The 18215-nt window shown below is 29.4% G+C and overlaps 1 pseudogene; it reads left to right on the plus strand.

Annotated features, from left to right (window-relative positions):
- The first annotated feature begins 2003 nt into the window (after positions 1-2003).
- On the plus strand, positions 2004-17918 carry LOC142229110 (ATP-binding cassette sub-family C member 4-like; annotated as a pseudogene).
- The last annotated feature ends 297 nt before the right edge of the window (positions 17919-18215 follow it).

Below are 18215 nucleotides of genomic sequence, written 5' to 3' on the forward strand. Positions count from 1 at the left end.
AACCCTAAAAGAATATCGATATATGACTGAAAATAACAGTATTAAAAACGACGATAGATATTGAGTACCGAATCTGGTTGAAATATTTGAAAAGCATAAAATATAAACAACTTGTAAAAAGGAGAAGGCAAAAAAAAACAAATGATCTGTTTGCCGTGCCTAACAAAGGAGAACCCAAAATCAATTTTGAGCAAAGAAACCCGTTATTGGTGTTGGCATCGTAGTAGTTGGCGTTGTTGGTGAGATTTTAATTGAGAAATTTTTAAGAGAATTTCTATCTCTCAATATTTGTTATTTTGCTTGAGTTAATTTTTTAAGGTAAGTTAGCGAAAAAAAACTATATTTGAAATTAATCGGGCTTAAAGCGCCAATACAATATGGCGGTTCTAATTATTTTTTATGGTTCCAATATGTAAACAATTGAATAGATAATCCACGCTATAATTTCGTTAGTCTCACGAGAGAAGAGAGCAATAAAGATACATTCACTTTTCATTCGTCATATATTTTTACCAAGGGAACATACCCCAATGGTGAGAGCTAAACAAATAGGCACTCTTTAATCCCCATAGGTAGGGTTTTAACCAAATTGGGGGGAGTCAAACGTCGGGCACTCACCAAGGGATAGAACCTACATTGCAAATACAGCAACAAAATTCCTCAATATAAACAACCCCTCGGTTGCAATAGAGATCAATTGATATCAAGCGCTCGGTGGATAAGTATCGTGGCAATAGAAAAATAAAAGCTTAAGAAAAACAAATCTCAAAGACAATAAGTGGCAAACAAAGAAATAAGTAATAAATAAAAAAATCGAATAAAATACGGTTAAGTTCTATAGAAAAAACCAAAAGCCATTCGTAAATATTAGAATTTGTTGCCATTGGTTGCATCGTAAAAAGAGAATTGTTTTTAAGAGATCAAAAAAATATATGTGAGCATTTTTTCTCTTTGGAAATCTACTAAAAACCGTTACTAAATCCTTCAAATTAGCAAACCCTAAAAGAATATCAATGTTTGACTGGAAGTAACAGTATTAAAAACGACGATAGATATTGACTACCGAATCTGATTGAAATATTTGAAAAGCGTAAAATATAAACAACTCGTAAAAAGGAGAAGAAAAAAAAAACAATTAAATGATCTGTTTACCGCGCCTAACAAAAGAGAACCCAAAATCAATTTTGAGCAAAGAAAACCGATATTGGTGTTGGCATCGTAGTAGTTGGCGTTGTTGGTGAGATTTAATTGAGAAATTTTTAAGAGAATTTCTTTCTCTCAATATCTGGAGTATTTGTTATTTTGATAATTGATAAATTGATTAATTTTTATAAGGTAAGTTAGCGAAAAAAACTATATTTGAAATTAATCGGGCTTAAAGCACCAATATAATATGGCGGTTCTAATTATTTTTTATGGGTCCAATATGTAAACAATTGAATAGATAATCCTCGCTATAATTTCGTTAGTCTCACGAGAGAAGAAAGCAATAAAGATACATTCACTTTTCTGCAGTAGGATTACTCATGATAATCGACTCATTCATCATATATTTTTACCAAGGGAACATACCCAAATGGTGAGAGCTAAACAAATAGGCACTCTTTAATCCCCATAGGTAGGGTTTTAACCGAAATTGGGGGGAGTCAAACGTCGGGCACTCACCAAGGGATAGAACCTACATTGCAAATACAGCAACAAAATTCCTCAATATAAACAACCCCTCGGTTGCAATAGAGATCAATTGATATCAAGCGCTCAGTGGATAAGTATCGTGGCAATAGAAAAATAAAAGCTTAAGAAAAACAAATCTCAAAGACAATAAGTGGCAAACAAAGAAACTAATTTCATTGAATAAAATTAAATTGAATAAAGATAGCTAAACGAAATAATAAGTACATACTGCATAAAAAAGTGTAGTGTCGTTTAAATTCATAAATGGTTAAATTTAATAAAAAAATAAATATTAGATAAAACAAATATCTTAAATATTTCAAATTATTGGTATTGATAAATTTGGTGATAAAAAAGATGAATTAATGAGAGATCAAAAATAATCTATGCATAATTTTAGCTTTCGTAAAATCTATCAAAAAATCGTTACGTTACCCTTAAACGACTAGAAACAGTGAGTTTGCTTTGTTAAACATTTTAAGGGTATTAAAAAGACAATAATAAAATTGTACTACCAAATCCATACGAATTACATTAATGTGAAAAAACATAAACAATTTGCAAAATAGAGAATACTAAAAAGCAATTAAATGATCTGTTTAACGCGGCTAACAAAAGAGAACCTCCAAACAATTTTAAGCAAGGAAATCCGTTATTTGTGTTGGCATCGTAGTATTTGGCTTTGTTGGTGAGACATTTGCAGAGAGTATTCGTTGATTGAGAAATTTAAAGAGATTTGCATACTCTTAATCTCAGTAATTAATATATCTACTGAGTATTTGTTGTTTTGTTTATTATAAGGTAAGTTACCGTTAAAAATTCGATTTGAAACATATGAATAAAAAAATAAAACGGAACACCACTAAATTAGAAGCACTAAGTAACTTGTCCTAAATAAATTCAATTAATTAAAATATTTAATGAAAATTTAGTTTAGGCCAAATTAAGAGGACTAAGTAACTTGTCATAAATAAATTCTATTAATTAGAATATTTAATGAAAATTTAGTTTAGCGAATTTTTGACCGAAAGCCAATAAGACAGTTTTTTTATTTCCAAAAGCCCGGTATTCACATCTACCAAATTTTGTCAGATCATACAATTTTGTTTGGTAATTTTTACTAGCGAAAATTTCATGAAACGTTTTATAGGCAGTAAAAATTTTTGTAGATGTTTGTAACGCTCTTTAATCCTTTCACTACCCAATTAAACCTAAAGTTAACAGATTTATTTTTTTTTGCTTTTTTTGACATTTGAAGAGAGTATTCGTTGATTGAGATATTTAAAGAGATTTTCATTTATTTCTTAATAAATTTTACTGAGTATTTCTTTGTTTGTTATTTTTTTATAAGGTAAATTATCGTTAAAAATTCGATTTCAACCATATTAATACGAAAAATAAATCCGGTCCTACCAAATTAAGAGTACTAAGTAACTTGTCATAAATAAATTCACTTAATTAAAATATTTGATGAAAATTTGGTTTAGGGAAATTTTTGGGCGAATGCCGATAACGCAGTTTTTAATTTATAAAAGCCTGGTATGCTCATCTACCAAATTTTGGCAACCCATACAAGTTTGTTTGGCCATTTTTATTAGCGAAAATTTAATGAGACGTCTTAGGCTCAGACTGTAGAAATTTTTGTAGACTGTAGAAATTTTTGTAGATGTTCATACCGCCCTTTAACCCTTTCACTACTCAGTTAAAGTTAAACGATTTAATTTTTCGTTTTTTTTTTTTTTACTTGGAGGAAAAAAACAAAATATGTGGAATAATCTGAAATAATAGCTTTTGTAGAAATGTCCACTTACTGGAGACGTACAATATAAAAGTGGTCTCAAAATTACGAATTTTTCGTTGATTATTAAAGCAGATTTTCAAAAACATCGAGAAATAAATTGAAACTAATTTGGGAATTAGAGTTTGGTATTTCGAACTAAGAGTTTTCTAAGTTTTCTTTTGACTCTAAAATATATCCCTTAACAACAAAAAAAAAAAAAACGAATTCATTTGCTTTCAAAGAAAATATGTTCCACTAAAGGAATTTCGTTTGTCCAAAAATTTCGTTCCTGAGGAAAGTATTTTTTCTTTGGGTGTGTAGTGGACATCGATAGCCAAAGGGTTAATTATAATGGAAGCCACCGTGATGCAGTTGATAGTATGCCCGCCTTGTATACAAAGAGTCATGGGTTCAATCTCAGTTTCGATTTAACCGCAAAAAGTTGTTCAGCTATGGATTATCCCCTCTCAGTAAAATGTACTGAATAGTCTAAGTGAGCCCAAAATACCCGGCTGCCACTATTACGCACCTAACCTAACTTATATTATAGACGTTCCCATCCCACTTATTATTTATTTATATTCGTAGTAATTTATTCATAAACAATATCATTCGCTTAGAGATTGCATTATAATTATCTTTATATGGAAACAAATATACCAGATGATATTTCATGTTAGTTGTTCAGCCTTTGAGAATTTTCCTATTCTGTTCCATTTATTATTAATGTGTTTTTTGTATATTCATACATACACCCAAAGAAATTTGCTTGTAGACACAACACAAAAGTGTGCTAATACAGCAAAAAGTCTTCTAAAAATAGGAAAGCTGTCACTGTTTGCTGAAATACAATAGTTATAACGAAAATTTGTAAACTAAATATTTGCAGATATTTTATTAGAGTCCTGGAAGACTAACATAAATTAATGACTAGGGTAACATCTACAAATTTTACAATTTATGGACAAAGAAACAGAAATTGTAAAATTTGTAGATGTAACAGCAGTTACCGACTGTTGTTTTTAGTAGACTTTTTTCTATGAGTGTATTAATAAGATGAAATCAATAAGCAAATATTGCATTGTCCAGCATATAAATTGCAAATCAAGCAAATTCTTTTCCTAATGTCTTTTTTACAAAGCAGCTTTAAGTTATTTTTTATTTTCAATTTAATTATTAGGGTGATGAGAAAACACAACTAATTTTAATACATGTAAGAAAAGCTTCAATAATGTCATATATTTAAATATTAAAATTTGTTCTCTTTTAGTGTTTATTTGCTTCTAAAAATAAAAAAATATGTAATATAATAAAATAATAGAATTATATCGATACACCCTAATGTATACAAGTGTTCATATCAATATATGAATTACAATTTATAATAAGGGCCCGAAACTTAAACATCCATTGGCATGGGGTTCCCCTTCATTACAGCGTTTTTATTTTTCAACATTCAGTTCTAAACTTTGGTTACTCATTGATAGGCAAAGTGTGAAACTTTATTTATATACACACTTCTTATCCATAAATATGTTAAAACATATTTTTGTTGTAATAATAATTGATCTTTGGGTAGAAAAAAATAAAACAAACGCAGGCGGTGTAAAACAGGATGTTCCGATGCTAAAATAAAGCCAAGAAGTTCGCTGCACTTACACGAAAGTGGCCTGTTACCGAATTTGGTTTTCTGCCCGGATTTGGATGCCCAAGAGGTCACCTGAAATTTTACACTTTTAATTGGCCACCATAACACAAGTGCCTCCGATGGCAATGGTATGGGCCACGGTTGCCACAGTTGGAAGAATTCTACCAAAATTTTACTTTTTAATAGATTAGTAGAATTCGCGATGTTCTGGCAAATTTTTCTACAGATTTTGACAAAATTTTCTGTAGAAATAAAATTTTGACAGAATTTTCTATGAACACAAAATTTTGACAAAATTTTCTAGAGAAATACAATTTTGCCAAATTTTGTAATAGAAATAAAATCTTGACAAAATTTTCTATAGAAATAAAATTTTGACAACATTTTCTATTGAAATAAAATTTTGACAAAATTTTCTATTGAAATAAAATTTTGACAAAATTTTCTATAGAAATACAATTTTGCCAAATTTTGTAATAGAAATAAAATTTTTACAAAATTTTCTATAGAAATAAAATCTTGACACAATTTTCTATAGAAATAAAATCTTGACAAAATTTTCTATAGAAATAAAATTTTGACAAAATATTCTATACAAATAAAATTTTGAGAAAATTTTCTATAGAAATAAAATTTTTACAAAATTTTCTATAGAACTAAAATTTTGACAAATTTTGTAATAGAAATAAAATTTTGACAAAATATTCTATAGAAACAAAATTTTGAAAAAATTTTCTATTCTATATTTTTCTATATATATGTTATATATATAATTTTCTATAAAAAAATTGAGAAAATTTTCTATAGAAATAAAATTGTGACAAAATTTTTTATAAAAATAAAATTTTAACAATAACTTCTATACAAATAAAATTTTGACAAAATTTTCTATTGAAATAAAATCTTAACAAAATTGCTATAGAAATAAAATTGTGAAAAACTTTTTATAGAAATATTTTTTTTTTTATGGAAATAAACATTAGACAAAATTTTCTACAGAAATAAAATTTTGACAAAATTTTCTATAGAAATACGATTTTTGACAAAATTTTCTATAGAAATAAAATCTTGACAAAATTTTCTATGGAAATAAAATTTTTACAAATTTTTCTTTAGAAATAAAATTTTGACAAAATTTTCTATAGAACTAAAATGTTGACAAAATTTTCTATAGGAATAAAATTTTGACAAAATTTTTTATAGAAATAAAATTTTGACAAAATTTTCTATAGAAATAAAATTTTGACAAAATTTTCTATAGAAATAAAATTTTGACCAAATTTTCTATAGATATAAAATCTTTACAAAATTTTCTATAGAAATAAAATTTTGACAAAATTTTTTATAGAAATAAAATTTTGACAAAATTTTCTATAGAAATAAAATTTTTACAAAATTTTCTATAGAAATAAAATTTTGACAAAATTTTCTATAGAAATAAAATTTTGACAAAATTTGCCATAGAAATAAAATTTTGCCAAATTTTGTAATAGAAATAAAATTTTGACAAAATATTCTATAGAAATAAAATTTTGACAAAATTTTCCATAGAAATACAATTTTGCCAAAGTTTGTAATAGAAACAAAATTTTGACAAAATTTTCTATAGAAATACAATTTTGCCAAATTTTGTAATAGAAATAAAATTTTGACAAAATATTCTTTAGAAATTAAATTTTGAAAAAATTTTCTATAGAAATAAAATTGTGAGAAAATTTTCTATAGAAATACAATTTTGCCAAATTTTGTAATAGAAATAAAATTTTGACAAAATATTCTATAGAAATAAAATTTTGACAAAATTTTCTATTCTATATTTTTCTATATATATATATATGTTATATATATAATTTTCTATAAAAAAATGAGAAAATTTTCTATAGAAATAAAATTGTGACAAAATTTGTTATAAAAATAAAATTTTAACAATAACTTCTATACAAATAAAATTTTGACAACATTTTCTATTGAAATAAAATCTTAGCAAAATTGCTATAGAAATAAAATTGTGAAAAACTTTTTATAGAAATATTTTTTTATATGGAAATAAACATTCGACAACAGAAATAAAATTTTGAAAAAATTTTCTATAGATATACGATTTTAACAAAATTTTCTATAGAAATAAAACGTTAACAAATTTTCTATAGAAATAACTAATAACATTTTATTTATTTTCCTTTATTTCCTAGCCATCAATATGAATAATAACAACAAGGATAACAGGAATCCCCGCTTGAAAGCAGGCTTATTTTCTCAGCTTTTCTTCAAGTGGATTATACCTTTATTACACAAGGGTTCCAAAGAAGGTCTAACAGAAGAGGATCTACCCGATTGTATGCCAGACGATGAATCCAAGCTATTGGGTGATAAGCTTCAAAGGTAGGAATTTATGGATATATGAATGGCATACTACAGTAATTTATATTTGTTTTTTTTTTTTTTTTTGTACAGAAATTGGTTAAGGGAAATCGAAAAGGCTAAGACAAACGATAATAAACCCAAATTGAGAAAAGCCGTTTGGAGAACATTTTGGCCTTTGGCTGTGACTGATGGTTTAATATGTCTTATATATATAACCTTAAAGTGAGTAGTCTCTTCAGACCCCAAAAGAAAATGAGAATCATTTTTAATTGTTTTTTTTATTTTCAGATCTTTAATACCTCTGTTCTTGGCCCAATTACTTATAGAGTTACCAAATTCATATAAAGCAAATACTTTAAAGGATTTTGTTGCAGGCTTCAATAATGGTACTTCTAATGAAAATGCTACAGGAAATGGAACATCGGTTATGGAAAATTCAGAAAATTATTATTGGCACTGGTTATCATGGCTATGGCATGACATTTACTGTTTGGGTAGCCTCTTGGTAGGCTCCACCCTAATTGGATGCTTTATGAATCACCATGTTGATCAACGACAAAAACGAATGGGAGCCAAAATGAGAATAGCTTGTTGTTCATTAATCTTCAGAAAAGTAAGCTTTTGGTTATGATTTTAAGGGAAATTTTATTTTTTTTTAATTTTTGTTTACTCCTTAGGCTACTAAGTTATCATTGAAATCTGCTGGTGATATTTCAGCTGGCCATATTGTGAATCTACTATCCAATGATGTCAATCGCTTGGATATTGGCTTTGTATTTGCCCATTATTTATGGATTTTGCCTTTGCAAACGTTGCTTATTGGCTATCTGATTTGGTTACGCATGGGCTATGCAGCCATAATTGGAGTGGTAGCTCTTCTTGTACAAACGATTCCTCTTCAGTTGGGACTGAGCAAATGGACTGCTAAACTACGTAAACGTATTGCTCTGAAAACTGATGAACGTATAGGTAAAATGAACGAATTGATACGAGGAATTCAAGTCATCAAAATGTATGCCTGGGAAAAATCCTTTGAGAAGGAAGTAAAAGAGGCCCGACGTTTGGAAATTCAAGAGACTCGCCGCGCCGCATATTTACGAAGTTTCTATCTTAGCAGCATGATATTGCCGGAACGTTTAACATTGTTCATAACAATTGTGGCTGCTGTTCAAATGGGCGTTGTTATGTCCGCCGATATGATATTCTCCATTGCTAATTTGTATCATGTCTTTCAATTGGTGGCCGGTATATTTTGTCCCATGGGCATATCATTTGCCGCTGAAGCATTTACTTCATTAAATCGTATTGAGAAATTCCTATTGCATCCCAATAAGAAAGAGTTACGAGATCATGGAAGACCTGGGCTGGATAATGCTATCGAATTGGAAAACGTCACGGCATCTTGGACCACAAATAGAGATACTGCCATAAACATTGAGAATGCCAATGCAAAGAATCCTGAATCTATGGAACTACTGTCCCCTAAAGAACCCATTCAAATCACTCTTAATAATATATCACTGCAGATTCCAAGAGGAGGTTTATGTGCCATTGTGGGACCAGTGGGAGCAGGAAAGGTAAGTTCAAAGAAACCTCTCGAAAGTGAACACCCAGGTTTGCCTTAATTTTCTACGTATTTGGAAGGTGGCCAGCTGTCCTGTTCACAGTTTCCAAGTTTAAGAGGCTCCACTTTAAATATTTTCTTAAAAAGCAAAACTGCATAATCATTTTCTCTCCTTGCAGAGTTCCATATTTCAAGTAATTTTGAATGAACTTGAAATTGATAGCGGTAAAGTGAAAATAGATGGTCATCTATCGTATGCTTCACAAGAACCCTGGCTATTTCCTGTTAGTGTCAAAGAAAACATCATATTCGGGCAAAAGGAAGATCTCGATCGTTACCAAAAGGTAATTGCGAGTTGTGCTCTTAAAGCAGATTTCAGACAATTACGCCATGGCGATAAAACTTTGCTGGGAGAGGGTGGAGCCTCTCTCTCAGGTGGTCAAAAGGCCAGAGTAAATCTAGCACGAGCTGTTTACAATGATCAAGCTTCCATTTACTTATTCGATGATCCCTTGAGTGCTGTCGATTCTAGAGTAGGCAGAGAATTATTTGAAAATGTCATGGGGCCCAGAACTGAAATTTTAAAAGGCAAAACTCGAATTTTAATTACCCACCAAATCCAATATCTTCATGAAGCCGATCATATTATTTTAATGGATGGCGGTAGAATTGTAGCAGCTGGCAATTGGGAACACATGAGAGAACATCTCACTGATCAAGATTGGACCTCAAACGGAGATCATGAGAGATCTCAAAGCAAAGATCAGAAGGTAGCAAATGGTGTGTCCGATTTATATGCGAATGGAGGTGAAATGGTATGTATGACAAAATTTGGTAGAACAATCTATATGGGCAGCTTGCTTGTACATTGTAGATATAGAATTATAGAAATAAAATTTTGACGAAATTTTCTATAGAAATAAAATTTAGAAAAAAATTTCTATATAGAAATAAAAGTTTGACAAAATGTTCTATAAAAATAAAATTTTGACAATATTGTCTATAGAAATAAAATTTTCTAAAAATTTTCCATAGAAATAAAATGTTGACAAAATTTTCCATAGAAATAAAATTTTGACAAAATTTTTTATAGAAATAAAATTTTGACAAAATTTTATATAGAAATAAAATTTTGACAAAATTTTATATAGAAATAAAATTTTTTTTGTTGATATTGTTGACCTTTTATTTTAATTTTTATGATTTTTTATCTCATAATCTCGGCTGTAGGTCTATAAATTAAACTCGAAATTGTTGGTTTCTAGTTTTTTATTTTCCGATATTTCGGTTGACTTCGTCAGACCGTTTTCAAGGCTACAAATTACAAAATTAAACAAAAGTTAATTACAAAATTCACAAATTAAAGTCAAACTATTGTCATTTACATTTTATCCGATGTCATGTTACTTCGCTGTCTGGTTTTCTACTGGTGATCACTTTCTCCTGTGTTTTTGTATCGTAGGTCGATATATTCTCGCGCTGTTCTCAATATCTTTTTTATAGTTTATTCTCTCGTTAATGGGAGTGTTAATTATGTGTAACATTTCCAGAGTAAATCTTCGTCTGTTGTTTTTTTTTTCTTTAATCATTGTTGTTGTTTTTGATTTCATCTTCTCTATCCGCTGTTGGTTAAGCTACACTTGTGGTTTAGTCAATGCATGGTTTTAAGCTGAATTCAAAAACAACAACAACTAATTTTTTTGCAAAATTTTCTCTACAAATAAAATTTTTATAAAATTTTCTCTACAAATAAAATTTTTATAAAATTTTCTTTAGAAAAAAATTTTTGACAAAATTTTCTATAGGAATAAAATTTTGACAAAATTTTCTACAGAAATAAATTTTTGAAAAAATTTTCTATATTGAGAAAATTTTCTATAGAAATAAAATTTTAATAAAATTTCTCATAGAAATAAAATTTTGACAATATTGTCTATAGAAATAAAATTTTCACAAAATTTTCTATAGCAATAAAATTTTTACAAAATTTTCACAAAATTTTCTATAGAAATACAGTTTTGACAAAATTTTCTATAGAAATAAAATTTTGACAAAATTGTCTATAGAAATAAAATTTTCAAAAAATTTTCTATAGGAATAAAATTCTGACAAAATTTTCTAGAGAAATAAAATTTTAACAAAATTTTCGGTAGACATAAAATTGTTACAAAATGTTTTTTATTAAATTTGCCAACATTTTCTATAGAAATAAAATTTTGACAAAATTTTCTATATTGACAAAATTTTCTATAGAAATAAAATTTTGATAAAATTTCTCATGGAAATAAAATTTTTACAGCATTGTCTATAGAAATAAAATTTTCTACAGAAATAAAATTTTTACGAAATTTTCGTTAGACAAAATTTTCTATAGAAATAAAATTTTGACAAAATTGTCTATAAAAAAAAATTTTTAAAACCGTCTGATTTCCAGGAAAATGTGTGTCCAATAGTACCTCCCGCGTCTCCTCACTGGACGTTGTCCAATTGCCCTCCGATGTTTTAATGAAATCTGGAGCGGAGTTGGTGGATGCTAGAACCTTCCGTAGTCTGGAAGCCTCGGACGTATTCTCAATACTGCTGCAGTAAGCATTCCAAGAGTTATGCTGAGCCTTTCTCAGTTTTCGCTTGTATCCTCTCAGATTCTTCTTGTAAGCGTCCCAGTCCTCAGGGGCTCCGGTGGACTTTGCCTTGTTAAAGAGTTTCCTGCAGGATTTCCTCATATTACTTAATTCCGTAGACCACCATGGTGGTCGATGTTTCCCCCTTGGCTTTCCTCTAGGGCATGCAGCTTTCAGTGAGATGTTGAAGGCCTTAGTAATCCGCTCCACTGCGTGTTCGATATCTTGCACATTTCTCATATTTGTCTCTGTTATTTCCGGTATCATCATATTGAACGATTCCCTATACCTATTCCAGTCAGCTTTCCTAACATTTGGCGGAAATATGATCTTGGTGATATGAACATCAAATTTGAAACTGATGTAGCGATGATCTGAGAAGCTGTGTTCACTTAAAACCTGCCACTCAGTACTTAATTCACATATTTTGTTTTTATAAACATATGGTTCTTGAATAAGAACTATATCTATGTCCCCTTTCATCAGGAGAACTTTTAAGGCAGCACATGCAGGACTAAAATTCTGACAAAATTTTCTAGAGAAATAAAATTTTAACAAAATTTTCGGTAGACATAAAATTTTTACAAAATGTTTTTTTTTTTTTTAAATTTGCCAACATTTTCTATAGAAATAAAATTTTGACAAAATTTTCTAGAGAAATAAAATTTTGACAAAATTTTCGGTAGACTTGTAGTTTAGTCAATGCATAAGCTGAATTAAAAAACAACAACAAATAATTTTTTGCAAAATTTTCTTTAGAAATAAAATTTTTATAAAATTTTCTTTAAAAAAAAATTTTGACAAAATTTTCTATAGAAATGAAATTTTGGCAAAATTTTCTATAGAAATAAAATTTTGACAAAATTTTCTAAAGAAATTAAATTTTCACAAAATTTTCTATAGGAATAAAATTTTGACAAAATTTTCTATAGAAATAAATTTTTGACAAAATTTTCTATAGAAATAAAATTTTGAGAAAATTTCTCATAGAAATAAAATTTTGACAATATTGTCTATAGAAATAAAATTTTCACAAAATTTTCTATAGCAATAAAATTTTTACAAAATTTTCGTTAAACAAAAAAAATTTTTGACAAAATTTTCTATAGAAATAAAATTTTGACAAAATTTTCTATATTGACAAAATTTTCTATAGAAATAAAATTTTGATAAAATTTCTTATGGAAATAAAATTTTGACAGCATTGTCTATAGAAATAAAATTTTCACAAAATTTTCTATAGAAATAAAATTTTTACGAAATTTTCGTTAGACAAAATTTTCACAAAATTTTCTGTAGAAATAAAATTTTGACAAAATTGTCTATAGAAATAAAATTTTCTATAGGAATAAAATTCTGACAAAATTTTCTAGAGAAATAAAATTTTGACAAAATTTTCGGTATACATAAAATTTTTACAAAATTTTCTATAGAAATAGAATTTTGACAATATTGTCTATAGAAATAAAATTGTCGCAAAATTTTCTATAGAAATAACATTTTCACAACATACAATTTTGACAAAATTTTCTATAGAAATACAATTTTGACAATATTGTCTATAGAAATAAAATTTTCGCAAAATTTTCTATAGAAATAAAATTTTAACAAAATTTTTCTATAGAAATAAAAATTTGACAAAATTTTCGGTAGAAATAAATTTTTCAAAAAATTGTCTATAGAAATAAAATTTTCACAAAATTTTCTTATAATTAAAATTTTGACAAAATTTTCGATAGAAATAAAATTTTGACAAAATTTTCTTTTGCAGCCCTGAGTTGTTTTATTAATTTACAGTTGCCCAACAAATTTATTTTTTTGATATTTATTTTAGCAGAAAATTTTTGCCTTTAAATCATTTTTTTATCCATCACAATTTTCTTTAAATTGACTTCTTTTTATGATTCCCATTTATTACAGCTTCCTGCAGCAGATTCCAATGATAATAAATTACAAGCCGAAGATCAGGTTAAAGGAACTGTTAAAGCTTCTATTTGGTGGGAATATTTTCATGCGGGAAATAGTATTCCTGGTTTACTCTTCATTACACTGATATTGATTATATCGCAAATAATTTGTAGCGGTGCTGATTATTTCGTCAATGTATACACTAAAATTGTCTTCATGGATCATCACAATCAAAATACAACAATCTCCGAAGATATGTGTCTCGTCATTTATACTGCCCTTATAACGGCTGTAGTTTTTGTAAGTGTAAAGGATTTTTTTTTATTGTGTAATTAAAATCTTATCTTATTTTTCATTTCATTACAGATGATTATATACCGTTGTTATTTGTTCCTAAAAACATGTATGCATGCTTCCAAAGTGCTACATGAACGAATGTTCTCTTGTGTTCTAAAGGCCACCATGGGTTTCTTCGATACAAATCCTTCGGGTCGAATTTTGAATCGTTTCTCAAAGGATATGGGTGCTATGGATGAAAGTTTGCCAAGATTTATGTCTGAGTTCACACATTTGGCATTGGTTATGTTGGGAGTTTTGGTTGTCATTTGTATTGTAAATCCCATTATTCTAATTGCTCTATTGGTTGTGGCCATAGTCTATTTCTTCATTATTAAACTCTATCTAAGATCATCTCAAGATCTTAAACGTTTGGAGGGAATACGTAAGTGAATTTTAACGTTGGTTTTTTAGGTCAATCCAATTTTTGTAATATTTTCCAGGCCGTAGTCCCGTTTTCTCTCATGTCTCATGTTGTTTAAAAGGCTTAGCTACAATAAGATCACGAAATGTGGAGCAAACAATGATTGAACAATTCGACCATCTACAGGATCTTCATAGTGCCGCCTATCATCTAACGCTGACATCGAATACAGCTCTGGGTCTATGGCTGGATTGTGCCAATTGTTTAATTCTTCTTAATTCTGTAACATTTTCTTTCATTTTTTTCAATTATGGTAAGTAGAAATATCGATTTTATACACTCACAGAAAAAAAGGCATACAGTTTTGCAATACATTTCTTAAAGCTCGTTATGTAGCTCTTGCGACAATTCCTGTTACATGCCGATAATGCCCCATGATGGGAAACCTGTAAATGTGTATCGGCATGTAACGATATGCACCTCTAACAGAAATTTCCGGTACCCATAGGTTAAAGTGGCAGCCCGATTAAGATTCAGGCTCACTTAGACTATTCAGTCTATTACCCATAAGAAACACATTGCTATATATTTGCTAACGAAAAATCCGTGAAGCATTATTATCGATTATTTACATTGGCATGCAAACTAAACTTCCGATAGAGGTGCATGGAAGAAAAATGTAAACAATCGATAACAACGCCTCCTGAAATTGTCGGTAGCAAAAACACCAATGTATTTCTTATATGGATAGAAAATATCGTTAGAAGTGCATACCGGCCTTTAGAGATTAATATGTAAGGTGTCGATAATAACGGTCTCACGGAATTTCCTTTACGAATAATGTATATGAATTTCTTATGGAGAGCGAAAATATCGCTAGAGATGTACATGGAACACAAACCTACTGAAAATTGCAGATACAGCCGATAACTTAGTGTTCAGTAATTTATTCATATCAACATCTACATCTCGAGAGAATTTTTACTACATATTGCACTGCTGTATGCCGATAATACAGTGACCTATTTTATGGGCTCAAAATGTTAACAGTCGATAATAACGTCACAATATAGCGGCATTATATTTCTTAGACCCGTTATGCAAATCTTGCGAAAATTTCTGTTCAACAGTTTTTCACGTGTCTCTTTATCAAAGAAAATGTAAATAATCGATAACATTGTACCAACGAAAATTTCGCTAACAAAAGTTTCTAAGCTTGTCTAACCCTCTATGAATAGCAGAAATTTCCCCTAAAGCTTAGGAAGTGCATAGCAAATTTTACTACAGAAGATGGGTTCGAAGAATTTATTACCGACTCTTTAATTTTTTATTTTTGCTAGAGAAACGAATTTATTATCTACTCTCAAATTTGTTTCTGATATAAAATGTCCGCTATAAGCTTGGTATGCAGCTCATACAACAAAATACCTTTTGTATGCCAATACCACAAGTTTGCCTTAAATTCCTTATGGGAGAAAATCTCAACAATCGATAACATCGCCTTCGACTCTTAAAAATTTTTCTGATATGGAATTTTCGCCATAATACCGGTATGCAGCTCTTGAGGAAATTCTTGTCGCATGCCGATAGCACAGTTTTACCCTGGGAGCAGTTTTATGGGAGAAAAGTAGACAATCGGTAACGCCGCCTTATAGAACATCGCCTTATGCGCCGTCCAGACTATAAGTTTATCCGGACAACAGTGTTCTTGTCGCACATATCCCAAATGTTATCTACGAAGACACGTAGCAAATTTTATACTCACGTCGTTATCGACCATCCTCACTAAGTTTTTCACAGATATTTCCACAGTCATTTACACAGAATTTTTCAGGAGAGAAAGCGTAATTTTTTCGCAGTCATTTCAGCACTTTTTACATAGAAATTTAACAAAATTGTATTGGCATGGTGTTATCGATATTATTATCCAACTGTGACTTGTTGCCGTTCTCACTCATTTTTTCGCAGATATTTCCGCAGCTTTTACATATAAATTTAACAAAATATTGTTCACACGGCGTTATCGATTGTTTGCATTATCCACCTATGAAATTTGCCGTTCTCTCTAAATATTGTCACACACACATTACCGCAGTTTTTACATAGAAATTTGTTTGAATCTCTTTATAAGGACTTCAGTAAAACTTTGTTTATATCCTAGGAACCTACAGCGGCAATGTAGGCCTCGCTATAACCCAAGCTATGATGTTGACGGGTATGGTTCAATATGGTTTGCGGCAATTGGGTGAAGCTTTTCAACAAATGACAAGTGTTGAACGCATTCTAGCCTATACAAAATTAAAGGACGTGGAAAAGAATGCAAATGGAAAGCTGGAAAGTCGTCATTGATCTCAACACTATTTAGAATGTATGACGTTGAGGGTGAAATTTTAATTGATCACAAAGACTGTTCCAGCATAGATCTACATAAACTACGCGGAAGCATATCCGTAATACCTCAGGAGCCAGTATTGTTCAAAGGAACTATACGCTACAATTTGGATCCATTCCAAGAGAAAGATGATAACAAAGTAAAGGAATCATTGCAAAAGGTAAGAATTTTGAATTAACGTGAAAGGTATGATAAATATTTAATGAAATTTTCATGTAGGTTGGCCTCACAGACTCCAAGTGGAATTTAGACTCGGAAGTTTCTGAATCTGGCAGTAATTTGAGTATTGGAGAACGACAATTGCTTTGTTTGGCCCGGGCTATATTACGTGAAAATAAAATTCTCGTTTTAGACGAGGCCACTGCCAATGTTGATGAGAAGTATGACATGACAACAAAATATAAATCTCTACTCTATCTTAATATTCTTTTTATATATTTTAGAACCGATAAAAATATCCAGGATACCATAAGAAAACATTTCAAATCATGTACGGTTCTAACCATAGCCCATCGCCTAAAAACCGTTATGGATTCAGATCGCATCTTGGTATTGGATCATGGAAAACGTATAGAATATGATGCTCCCCATTTGCTATTACAGAATCCTCAAAGCTTTTTACGTCAAATGGTTGAGGCAACTGGAGAAGGATCTGCGGCACTGTACGATATTGCAGAAAAGGCCTACAGAAAGGCTTTAGAAGCTTGATAAGGAAAACCAAACGTATTTATTCATCTCCTGCTGTAAAACAACATTTTCATTCTATAAGCGTCAAGAATTGAAACGCTTTTCTTATTTATGTTTAACTTGAAGTACTTTAAATTTTACGTTTTTTTATATATCTAAACTGATTACAAATTAGTTGAATATTTGCCATTAAGGCTGGCATTATGATGAGATAATTAAATTCCAATTCGACAATTTGAAGAACTCTTGAGACCTATTAATTGTAGACAGCTATTTCATCGATACTACCTTATAGTAAAATATTGTCAAAAGCTTAGCTATACAAAAATCTATAAATTGTCTCCAAAAACTACATGAGATTTAGTATTAACCAAAATTCCTAATAAAAATTTACATAGATTAAGTTATCATTTATTACTAATACAATCGATTTTGATGTTTGAAACAGCATTTTTTTAGAATTACATCAAAAGTTGTATCTAAACATTTTTTTTTTTATATTGAGTGAATCGATTAAAAACAATTAACATTATTTCTTATTATTTTTAAAGATAATAAATTTAATTTTGTTGTCCAAGAATCTGCGTTGTACATACTTCCAATTCCTACCAACGATAAATGGGCTATTTAATCTACCGAAAATTTCCTTAATGGCATTTAGGATGATGTTATCGATTGTCTACATTTTCTCCCACAAACCCGGTATTGCATGAAGTTCCAAGAATTTCCCTATATACCTCCAAATTTTAACCACGAGAAATTGGCTTGGCTATTTAACCTACTGAAAATTTCCTTAATGATATTTCAGATGGTGTTATCGATTGTTTGCATTTTTTCCCACAAATAACGGTATGCACTTTTAGCGCAAATATTGTTT

Source organism: Haematobia irritans, chromosome 3, assembly GCF_050003625.1.
Source record: "Haematobia irritans isolate KBUSLIRL chromosome 3, ASM5000362v1, whole genome shotgun sequence".
Taxonomy (NCBI): domain Eukaryota; kingdom Metazoa; phylum Arthropoda; class Insecta; order Diptera; family Muscidae; genus Haematobia; species Haematobia irritans.